Genomic DNA, 12,002 nt, shown 5'->3' on the forward strand with positions numbered 1-12,002 from the left:
GCCTCCCGTCGCCCTGGCCAGACTAGAGCACCATCATGCCTGCCTGTCCCAGCTCTGAGCCCGGTTAGTGCCGGAGCCAATTCGGAGACCAGCCACCCAAAACATGCCTGTTCCCAGGCAGGAGCGCTCTGTCAAGGGACTGGCTTTTCTTGGGCCGCATTCCTAAGAGCAAGGAGCGTCCCTGGGGTCACAACCGCCTTCATCCGGGAATAACATCTCTGGCCACTCTGATGGGGACGCTCATGAGACCCCTTCACAGACGTCCCTTTCTATGCTCCCATGATCCATCAACCCTGCGTGGGCATCTATACACTTGAAACGTGGCCCCAGATCTTACCGCTATTTGTAGAGGATGTTTGAAAGTACAGTTTGCACCATGCGTTTCGACCTGCTCTGATAACGCTTGGGAGTAGAAGGAATCCACAGCATTCTGTGAACATTAGTTTCTCTTTGCATTTCCTAGGTCACAGGGCCCCTGGAATTCAGGGGTCCCTGGAAGCCCTGCGTTGCTGAAGGGCAGGTTGTGCCGACCGAGATTATGCAGGGGAGGCTTACTATGAAAGCCACTGGGAACAGGGAAGGGAGGGCACGGGGCTGGGCAGAGGAGGGCCCTGAACTACAGGCGCAGCTGTGGGGGAAGCTGCAGTTGGTTCCAAGGGCTCCGTTGCTGGAATGTGCTCCGGAGTTGTCCCCAGTCGAGGGGAGGAGCTGGGCGTGTGAATCCCAGGGTGGCCACTGAGTGTGGACAGGGGTATCATATCCAGCCAGGAGTCTCTCTTCATCCAAGAGCGATTTCTGGAAGGATACTGGGCTCTGTGAGGTCAGGAGTACACAGCCCGGGGCTGCAGGATTTGGTTTCTGGATCCTGAGGGAGGTCTGGGTGCCACTGCCCAGCACGGCCACCCACAGGAAACTCTTTGGACGACGTGGCCCAACACGGACAGCAATGATTTTCCTGGGAGCAGAATTCTCAGCTCTCGTCAGGTTCTCAAAGATCCATAAGAACAAGAAAAAAAGCAAAACCAGTCCCCTGAGTACTGAGCGGCAACAAAGAAAGAAAATTTCTGTAGCAACATAACGCACCCCTAGCTTCTTCCCTCCTCACCCCGTTTGTAAGCCAGGGGGAGTATTGCCAACCTTTCTTGGCTACGATTTGACAACTGCTCATTTTTAACTTGAGTATGTTAGTATTATCCAATTGTTTGAGAACCGTGAATACATGTCCACCGATTCTGTTCACAATAAAATTCGCTAAAAAAGAAACAAGGTACTAAAAACTTTCTTTCCCTTGTGTGAATTCATGATGTCATTACAGTGGCAATTAAATTTGCACGATGGTCTAACTTGGAAGGATTCTTAATTTTTAAATTAATTTGAAAAATGCAAAATAGGGGAAGAACTGGCTATACTGGCACATTCATTAAAACGCTCTGATCTTTTAAGTGTGACTTCCACGTTACACCTTCCCAATTCTTCATTAATGTTTTCATTATATGTGAGCATGTGTCCGTGGCAAAAGTGAGAACATTCTGGAGGTGAGGTCTTAAGTTACAAAGGATGCTCAGATCCTTCCCCTTCAGGGCATATCCGTCAGCAGCCACACACACGCTGTCAGGACTGCAGGCCTCAGTTAAGAAAGTGTCCTCCTCAAGGTGCCTGGGCATGGACAGGGAGGGTCCCACACCAGCCCCGTCACCTTCTGCTGGCACAGCCACGTGAGGGCAGGGCTCCTCCAGGAGGAAGCAGGAGGGCGAGCTTCTGCATATGTCGAACCCCCAGAAGCCATTGATTATTTTAACCAGGCTCCATTTGTCTTTGAAAGAGACATTTTAAAAAGCAAAAGAGCTTAAACAAACATGAAAGTAATCTAATTCAGACATAAACATGAAAGTTAATAAGATTACCATGAATTGATCTAAATATTACTTAAAGTAATTAGAAATGATTTTTGATGGCATGCCATTCCAGTCGGGACACTTCTATGTTACATTAGGAGGCCAACGGATTATTGCTTTCCAGAATATTTTCTTGTTGTTTATGACCTTCAGAAGAAGGATGGGTGTTGGCAGACGCATCAATCAAGGCCTCCCCCAGTGATGGATGACTGTTCTGCACCTGCCACCGCCCCGCTGCGGGCCGGCTACCTCTTCACGCTGTCCTCATGCAGAAGCCGTGCCTTTGTCCTGCTCAAATTAGTTGCTTTCCCTCGACCTACGTTCACGGATGTGTAATTGCAGAAGAGAAATGCAGTGTTCTTTTTTCCAATCATACGGCCAAAACATAGGAAAAGAAACATTCGTAATGCTGGCAGTTAGCGGGGTGTACCTCAGCGCAAGCGTGAGGACTCGGAGACCCGTGGGGTCGGCGTTCGCGGGATCGACCGTCAGCAGCCCTGGGCCAACGCCAAGGCCCGGGGGCCCGGAGCAATACGCTTTTTTTTGTTTTTGAGAGAACTCAAACTCTGCCGGCCCTTCAGGTTAGAAGGGTTGTTACTGAGTCCAACGCTGAGCTTTCGGAGGCTCCTAAACCTCTCGAGCTGAGGGCCCTACATTCAGCTTTTCCACAGGGACCAGGGCTACCTGCCCCCCAGAGCACTCTATGGCTCCCACCGTCATCACCCAAACACACATCTGTCCAAGAATGCGCTCGACACTGAATGGATCATCCTGACGACCTGTTAGTGACGCAGCAGACTTCCTGATTATTCATTATTTTGCTTTTCTGCATCTAACTGGGAAAAAAGTGTTTTTCGAGGATCTCATGTTACTTATCTGCATGGTACTAAACATGCAATCCAGAAAAACGGCATCACCTTACTAGGTCCTTTCTTCAGTTATTCAGAGAAGGTGAATAAGTTAAGCAGAGCAGGGTATGGAAACATTAAAGTTAAAAGTTAATATGACAAACAGAAAATATTGGAGATTGTATTAGCAATAATAATATAGTGTATCGTAAGCATCATATAGAAGTGGGCATCTTTGTGTTTTTCATACTAAATTTACCAAGCACAATAGAACAGCTAATCATACTTGTTACTTTGCTGCGGTGTTGGCGTGAGTAGCTCAGACGCGCTGAGCTCGTCACATCTAAAAGATGTGAAGACATGTGCCTTTTGGCTTCATACAGATTAAGACAGAGCTCAATTTGGAAGTGTTAAGTTGTCATTAAAAACTAGGAATAAGGAATAAGACTCATATTCCTCAATGCTAATTTCAAATAACACTATTTTATTGAAAAGTAAGCCTGGATAATAAGCCTAATTGTAGTTGGAAACAGCAAGTTTTCCAGGTATTAAATTTAAATAAATAATGCACAAATATGAAGAAAATGTAAATTGTAATGACCTAAAAAGCTTTAAGGAAGAGAACTAGCCAGTCTTTCCTTATCTCTTTCAAGGATCAGATACTGCAAAAGCGGCCTTTAAGTCTTTACTGATAGTTACAGTTGGATGTTAATTCCTTTATGTCTTACCGAGGACAACAAGCTCAAAACTGGACTTGCATGTCTCTCACAAGCTTGGGAAGCCAGAAGACCCTTCCGCCGAGACTGCTGTTTCACTTGTGCTCTGAGTGGGGCAACACGCTCCCCTCCAGAACACAGCAGGGCAGGGCTGACCAGACCCCTTCTCGTCAAGAAACATCAGGAGCTCCCAAGTGACAAGGACAACCAAGGTCATGCCATGAACACACTTTTAAGCACTTCTGTAAAATACATAAAATGTTGTATTTCCTTGCTTTCCTGCATTTCCCTAATTCTTTTACAGATTTCCTGTAATGGAATCCATGCAGGATAAGTTGGTAAGAGTTACAAACACTAATACGTGCTTTCCTTCTGAGTAGGAAAAGAAAAAAGTTGACTGTCAGCAAGTCAATTTTTATTTATTTTTTTCTTAATCAGTTTTGCTAAAGTATAACATAGATATACTAGAAACTACCACTTTTAGGGGAAAATACAAAAAGTATTGACAAGTATGTTTTTCCAGCCACCACATCATGATGCAGAACATTTCCTCATGCCCACACATCTCCGTGGCCCCTCTGCTGTTGATTTCCTCTCCCCACGCCAAGCCCTGCTAACCACTAATCTGGTTCCTGTCACTACAGTTTTAACGCGGTTAGAAGTCCATGTAAATGACTCACACAGCATGTTTTGTCCTGTTGCACTGCCCAGAGCACTGCCCACTGTGGGACCAGCCTGACATTTTACACATTGGTGACGAATCCTTGCAAGACTCATTATAAAAAGTGAAGATTTCTTTGAAGTCAACCAGTTGTGCACTCCCAACTTTTCTCAAGCACGTGAGCAGTCTTGGTTTTATTCTGTGGTATAAACTCGGATTTCCTTATCACTTAGCTAAACATCATCAGACCTCAGGACAGGAAATGTTTAATCTACTGCAGCAACTCTCACGGACCAGTTTCTGGACTAAGGGTGACACATCTTGCTCTCTGACAATTCATGTTTTCACTAAGCCCAAGAGGGCAGAAACCCCTGATGACCAAAGCGGTGAGGAAGTTGTGTTTTTTTAATCCTCCAAAGTCCTAGGCAGTCTGATGGCATCGGACGGAGAGAGTTTAGGAGCCAGCTGCCGAAGCCAGGAGGAATGAGTAGCCCTCATTTGCAACTAACTCATGCACCAAAAGGACAGCCCTGGGATGCCAGGTGCTTGCTCTGAGCTCGGCGGTAATGAGGGAGACACCAGCGGCATACGAACACTTTCCATGATGTGAAAAATAGTCAATTTACCAAGAGCCCTTCCTCAGATGCCTCATATGTCAATGTTGAATAGACAGAATATGGTTTTATGACAACATTTTATCAAGACTTTTAGGTAATATTTGACAAATTAATCAATGTGGGTGTTGTTGGGCACTACTTTCTATCAATATTAAACAGCAAGAAGTACAGAACTTTGACATTTACTTTTGAGGTTCTAGTGACACGAGGCAATTATAACAAGTGGATGCTTTAAAAATATTCCTGCTGCAATAAATAAAAGGGAGATGAAAAATATAAGCCGTAATTGGAAATGGGCTCCCTTTTTATGAAAAGATGAAAAGAAAAACAAAAATAAACAGAAGCTTGACATGCAGTAATTGGAGTTGTCATACATCATCCCAAGTAATTAAAGGCTAAACCCATTTTCTAAAATTGTATTGTTTAATTATAAAAGGAAATAAATATAATTAAAAAGTTAGATATTGTTAGATATACTGTCAGCAAAGCACTGAAATATATCAAATAATATTTTGAAGATAGTTTTTGTCATTTCAAATGACTATGAAGCAGCCCCGTCACCACGAATGATGAAAATAACCAAGATACTGCAATAATTACTCCTACTGTTTACTCTCATGCTGCTTGAGTGTAAACCAAAAGAAGATGTCTTTTCCTATTTAGTCTTAAAATATATATCACCCACCTGTCAGAAAAGGCACAGTTGAGAATCTGAAGAGAAATATATTATTTTAGAGGCCACTAATTTGTCTACGGGTTAAAAAGATAGAGCCCTGCATCTCACTCATGGAAATGTTCTTGCACAAAAAATTCAAACATTTCCACGCTCAGTGTGAATGCTTTGCCTCCAGAGTAGATAAACGTTCCTGCAATGTTTGGATCTACTGTTTCCATTATTAATTAAATAATAAGAAGCAAAATGACTGGTTTATGTGGCGATGGATTTTTTTCATTTTTAGAATAACATGGAAAAAGCCATGTCCTCTGGGTCCTACCAGTCTGCATTTTATGGCTGGTCCCCTGTCTCCAGATTTAATAGCGGGAACCAGAAATGTCAGTTACATAGTCGTTGCCTTCTGAGGAACTCTGAGAGGAGTTCCCTGCAGCGCAGGCAGGTCGAGAGCCCCCGATGCTTTTCTCTGATATCCCACCTTCACACTCAGGGCCCATGTTAGTCCCCAGGCCTTTCAAGCTCGAGGCTGTGCAGCCTTCTCAGATGATTGCCATCTGCAGTCCCAACTGTTAGTCCTGGGCTGCCGTGGACTGGAGGCCTTCCACTACAGACATCACTGTCTCATGGTTCTGGAGACCAGAAGGCCAAGACCCAGGTTCTCCCTGATTCAATTTCTGGTGAGGGACCTCTTCTGGGCTTTCAGATGGATGGCTCCTGGCTATGTCTTCGCATGGCCTTTCCTTGGTGTGGGCTCTAGGAGGTGGGTGGGGAGAACTGTGATGTCTCTTCTTGTAAGGACACTAATCCTACTGCATTAAGGCCCACCCTTATGACCTCATTTAGGTTTATTTACTTCCCTTTTTCCCCTATTTATTTATGTTATTTCTTTTATTCTTTATTTAAATTCAATTTAGTTACCATTTGGTGTGTTATTAGTTTCAGAGGTAGAGTTCAGTAATTCACCAGTCGCATATAACACCCAGTGCTCATTCTATCATGTGCCCTCCTTAAAGCCCATCACCCAGTTACCCCATCCCCCCTGCCCCAGGAAACCTCAGTTTGCTTCCTAGAGTTCAACGTCTCTTAAGGTTTGTCTCCCTCTCTATTTTCATCTTATTTTATTTTTCCTTCCCTTCTCCTGTGTTCAATTTAGGTTTAATTTCTTCCTTAAAGATCCTTTTCCAAATATAGCCTCACTGGGAGTTAGGACTCCAACTATGAATTTTGGGGGAAAAGAAATATTCAATCCATCACATTCCACCCCAAAATTTATGTTCTTCTCTCATGCAAAATACACTCATTCATCTCAGCCCCAACGTCTTATCTCATTCTACGATGACCCTGAAAGTCTAAAACCTAAAGTCTCTTCTAAATATCACCTCCATCACATGACAGTGAGAGCCCAGGTATGACTCATCTGGAGGCAAAATTCCAGGCTTGAACCTGTGGGAACAGACAAGTTATGTGCTTCCATAGCACAATGGTGAGCATTCTGCTTCCCAAAGGGAGAAACCGGAATGAGGAAAGAGATGACAGGTCCCACGCAACTCCAAAACCCAGCAAGGGAAATTCTATTTTGAGCTTTAGGCTCTGGAGGAATCCTCTTTGGCTTGATGCTCTTTCTCCCCTCTGTCACGTCTGCTGGGACACAAGTACCATTCTCATGGCTCTGGGAGAGGGTCCTCCCCCAAGGCTCTGGGCAGGGGCATCCTCCCTACTACAACTTAAAAGGGAGCCCTAACCTTTGGAACCCAGGAGAGACCTGCCCTGCCCCTGGCCCTGTGGTGGGCATGGCAGACCTGAGGATCTCCCATGGCCTTCCTGGTTATTTTCCCTTCTCTCAAAGGGCACCACAAGGATGCAGCCAGGGCCATGTATTGTATTGTCCTGCAGAATCCCAGAAATGCAGATATTTTTCTCTGTGGTGTCCCACTCCTATTCCCTTTGGTTCAAACTGGCAGTGTCTCTGGTGATGTGCTCCTGACCCTGTGCCCATCCTGGCCTCTGCTGAGACAGCTGGTTAAACCCAGGAGTTGCCCCCATGATCTTATCAGATTGCTGCTTGACCATATGCCCAGTATTCTCTTTAGGGCAAATCCCCTCATTTTTTAATAAGATGGACAAGTCTAGAATTTTCAAAATCTTCAAGTTCTGGTTCTTTGTGCTTAACAATTCCTTTAATTTATTTCTCTCCTCCTTCATTTGACTGCAGGTGGTGAGAAGAAAGGTGTTGCTACTTCAACACCTTGCATAGAAATGGTCTCCACTAAATATCCCATTTCATCATATCCAGAATCTACCTTCTCCAAAGCTCTGATCTGTGCTTCCGCTGCACTCCTTAACACTTTGTAACCAGGAATGCCTTTCATCCAGTCTTCAATAACTTGTTCCTCACCCATGTGCTTCAGGTGATTATGGAAACTGATGGATCTCCAGATATGTTGCCAGCAAGCTGGAGATCCAGGAGAACCAATGATGTCATCCTGGTCTGAAAGCTGGCAGCCTCAAGACCCAAGAAGAGCCAATGTTTCAGTTTGAGGCCAAGAGGAGAAAAAAATAATGTTCCAGCTTAAAGCAAAGAACTTCTTTTTATTTAGGGGAAGGTCAGCATTTTTGTCCTATTCTGGTCTTCTGGTCTTCAACTGATTAGATACAGCCCACCCACATGAGAGAGCAATCTGCTCAGTTAGTCAATTTACATGTTAAATTCATCCAAAAATAACAGCCTCATAGAAACACACAGACTAATGTTTACTCAAATATCTGGGCACCTTATGTCACAGTCAAGTGGACACATAAAATAAACCACCACACCATTTCCAGCAGATCACTGGGCCAGCCAGCTGAGGCTGAATTGGGGCCCAGGGGACCCAGGGCCTGGGAGTGCCATCTTGACCCTCACAGTGTTAGTAGTCTGTAGGTCAGTTCCAGCTGTGTGCACTGAGAAAATGAGCTCAGTGTCTTCTGATTTAACCTTTTCCAGATATTTTATATGTTTGCTCCTCTAAAGAAGAAAACTGAAGTTTGAAATTCACATTCAAATGTGGATTTTATATAAGCAATTCATTTATTTCTAATATAAGTATGTTCTGTGCAATATCTGAAACATAATTATATTGAAAAACAGTTGTTGTTTATCTGAAATTCAAATTTATCTAGGTCTCCTATATTTTTATTTGCTAGATATAAAAGCCTTATTTTATTTTTGGAATGCTATTTTAGATTTTTTTCTAAATAGCATTTTTATGTAAGATAGATAAGGGAAAAAAGGAAGTGGATTTTTGAAGAGACTGTTTAAAAAATGCACGAAGAAAACTCAGCTTAAAAGAAATTGATCCGGGGCGCCTGGGTGGCACAGCGGTTAAGCATCTGCCTTCGGCTCAGGGCGTGATCCCAGCGTTATGGGATTGAGCCCCACATCAGACTCCTCCACTATGAGCCTGCTTCTTCCTCTCCCGCTCCCCCTGCTTGTGTTCCCTCTCTCGCTGGCTGTCTCTATCTCTGTTGAATAAATAAATAAAATCTTAAAAAAAAAAAAAAAGAAATTGATCCAAGCATATTAACTGCATGGAGCAAATTCAAAGGATAAGTGCATATAAATAGTTCTAAAAAGAACCCTGAAACCAGAAAATTTAATGTTCAAAGATGCTCTGAGATATATTTAAGTAGACCTTTCACATAAAAAATATAAAACAACACAAATATTACAAATAATCAAAGGCTTTGTAGCTTGGACATATTTAAGAGATGATAGAGTGTCCCACCCCATAATGCGGAGGGGAGGCAAGGCTCAGAAATATCAGGAAAGCTAAATAAAAATGTCGCAATGAAAATCACCCAGATCACAAGTAATCCTTTGTTAACATCCACCTGCTTACCAATTATACATTTGTTTAGTCCAGACTTATAATTATTTTAGTAAAGATATATATATGTACACTATATATATATAAAATAAATATATATTATATATAACATATACATAATTTTAGTAAAATATATATGTATATATGTGTATATATTTGAGATATATAATATACATAATTTTAGTAAAAATATGCATATTTGAGATGTCTATTTATATATATATACATATATATGTATAAATATATATTATATATATATATAAAATTTGAGGTATGTCTGTATCTCAAAGCACCAGTGATGTCTAAGTGTAAGATCCTGCTCTATCAGTATTCTACTTGGGGTACAGCTCAGGGTAGAGCATTTGACTGTTATGATCATTTAAATGTCCAAATTTTTTGTCCATGACCATTGATTCATTTCAAAAGCTTTTATCTGCTGTCTTCCTTAGTGACAGTCATTGTTCTCCACCCCAGATGACCCTTGACCCAAATTTGGAAAAAAAATCTCTAGAATAAGCCCCGAAGGAATCATTCATCCTTAATGCATCTAATTACTACCTAGAAAATGTGAGCAACATTATGCAGAAATTATAATGAAAACCAACCTATGTAATGTTTCAGCTCAGTGATTTCCTAATTATATTAGGTTAAAATGTAAATATTTTCTAACAAGGAATTTGGAAACCATGACATTTTGTCAAAAAATAAATCAGCTAAACCCAGATGGTATCATCATCACTTCGTATAGTAAAGTGTCACTTGGCCGCTTGATCCACACCTTGTACCTATTGGGATTTCTGTATATTTCTCCCAAATTAAAAGCATACCTCTAAATTAGATATATATTTTCTTCATGATCATCTAAATGGATGAACGAATAAATTAAAAGTTATTCAAATTGGTGTTTGGCGTCATGAGAACAAAGGGCTAATATGTTCAAACACAGACTTCCTTCTGCTGCTGGGAAGCCGCGGGAACGCAGTGTCAGCAAATTTATTCAGGGAGATTACCATGATTGCAGGTGCTGGCTTTTTTTGCACAAATAAAATAATACAATAAAATGGATGCTTTCTTAACAATCCTCTTTATCATTTTATGTTTTCCAATTGGAAGATTTGAAACGAGGTGGTGAATGGAATGATCTAAACGTTTTGTTTTTAATAAAAACCTGAATGGTCCATTTGTTGAGTTGAGGCTGTTTCATATTTTCCTATAGATTTTAATATCTTATAATATTTTTATATTAAATTATGTGTTAACGATCATACACATAGACATGCACACATACACCTTCACGATGCCCCAGATGGTCCTCGCCTTAGTCCAAGATTACAATGGGAAGAGAAGTTGGAGGAGGGAGGCCCAGCCCCAGCCTCACAGTGTCCCAGCCGCACAGCGCACCTGTTCATACATGACGGGACGCCAGCTTCATTTCCTCATCAGATCTCTGTGTTTGTTCCACATGCCCCAACCTCGCTCCAAGTCAGCTATGTTTCACTTTTCTTACTTTCGGGCCTCAGGGCCAGCTGACATCCGATTAGATCTAAGAGAAAAGCGAAACCAGCTGTCTCTGGGATAGCAGGCTGCCTTTCTCATTTTTATAGAAAAATCTTTGCCAAGTGTTCATTCTGTTTTTTTTTTTTTCATTCTGCAAATATTTTTGAGCCCTTACTATATGGCAGATATCATTTAAGACCTTTGGGGTACATCAGTGACCAAGGCGGGACAAGATTTCTGCCCTCAGTGGGTTTGGGTTCTCCTGATGAGCTCAGATCATCCACGAGAACAAGATCAACCAGCAAATGCTACATCGTGGAAGTGTGGGAGAGAAGAGGAGCACAGGAGGGTCAGGGGACCTGGGGGAGGGATGTGCTTACAGTCTGAAATGAGATAGGTCGGGTAGGAATCATGGAGAAGGTGGGATTTGCAGGTGAAGGAATCCAACCGGGAAGCTACGTGAAAGAGGAGCATTCCCAGGGAGGGAATGGCCACCACAAGGGGCAGAAAGAGAAACCACGTGTGTTGCAAGTGAGAATCTGCAGTGGAGGTCAGGGCTGCCAGGACCTTGTGAGCCACGGAAAGTAGCAGAGAGCTAGAACACAGGGCCCATCAGAGCGGATCTGAGGGGAGGCCATTGCAACAGTTTGAATAAAGGTGAGCCACAATCTGACTCACATTTTATTAGGCTCACTCGGGGCACCACCTTGAGAATAGCGTCCCAAGGAGCAAAGGCAGAAGCCAGGAGAACACAGAATAACCTAGGCACCGTGCAATGGGGGCTCAGATCAAGGTCATAGAAATGAAGGTGGGAACAGCAGGTGGGGGCTGCATCTATTTTAAAGGTGACTCCAACAAGATTTCTCAAAGCCCTTCATGTAGCACGTGGAAGAAAGGTTAGAATCAATGGTGGCTTCAGGAGTTTGGGTCTGGAAGGATGTTAGGAGGTTAAATGTTTGCCATCCTGCCTTCCTTGATCCTGACTCCTCAATTCCCATGAAGCCTCCGGATGACCTTGGGTCTTTCAGTCTCTTTTCTCATACTTCCAGTGGTTGACTATTTCTAGGACTCTGCCCTGTTTGCTCACTGACTCCTGACCCCGTGATCTTCAGGACTCCTTTGCTTCCTTCCTCCGCTTCTCAGCTAGTCCCTCAGTCCTCCGCACAGGACGTGTCCATGATCTGGTTTGATGAGAGCCTTCTGCACATTACAAGCTGCAGACTTTTCGT

The sequence above is a fragment of the Ursus americanus genome, chromosome 15, assembly GCF_024610735.1.
Source record: "Ursus americanus isolate L20-20 chromosome 15, mUrsAme1.1.p, whole genome shotgun sequence".
Taxonomy (NCBI): Eukaryota; Metazoa; Chordata; class Mammalia; order Carnivora; family Ursidae; genus Ursus; species Ursus americanus.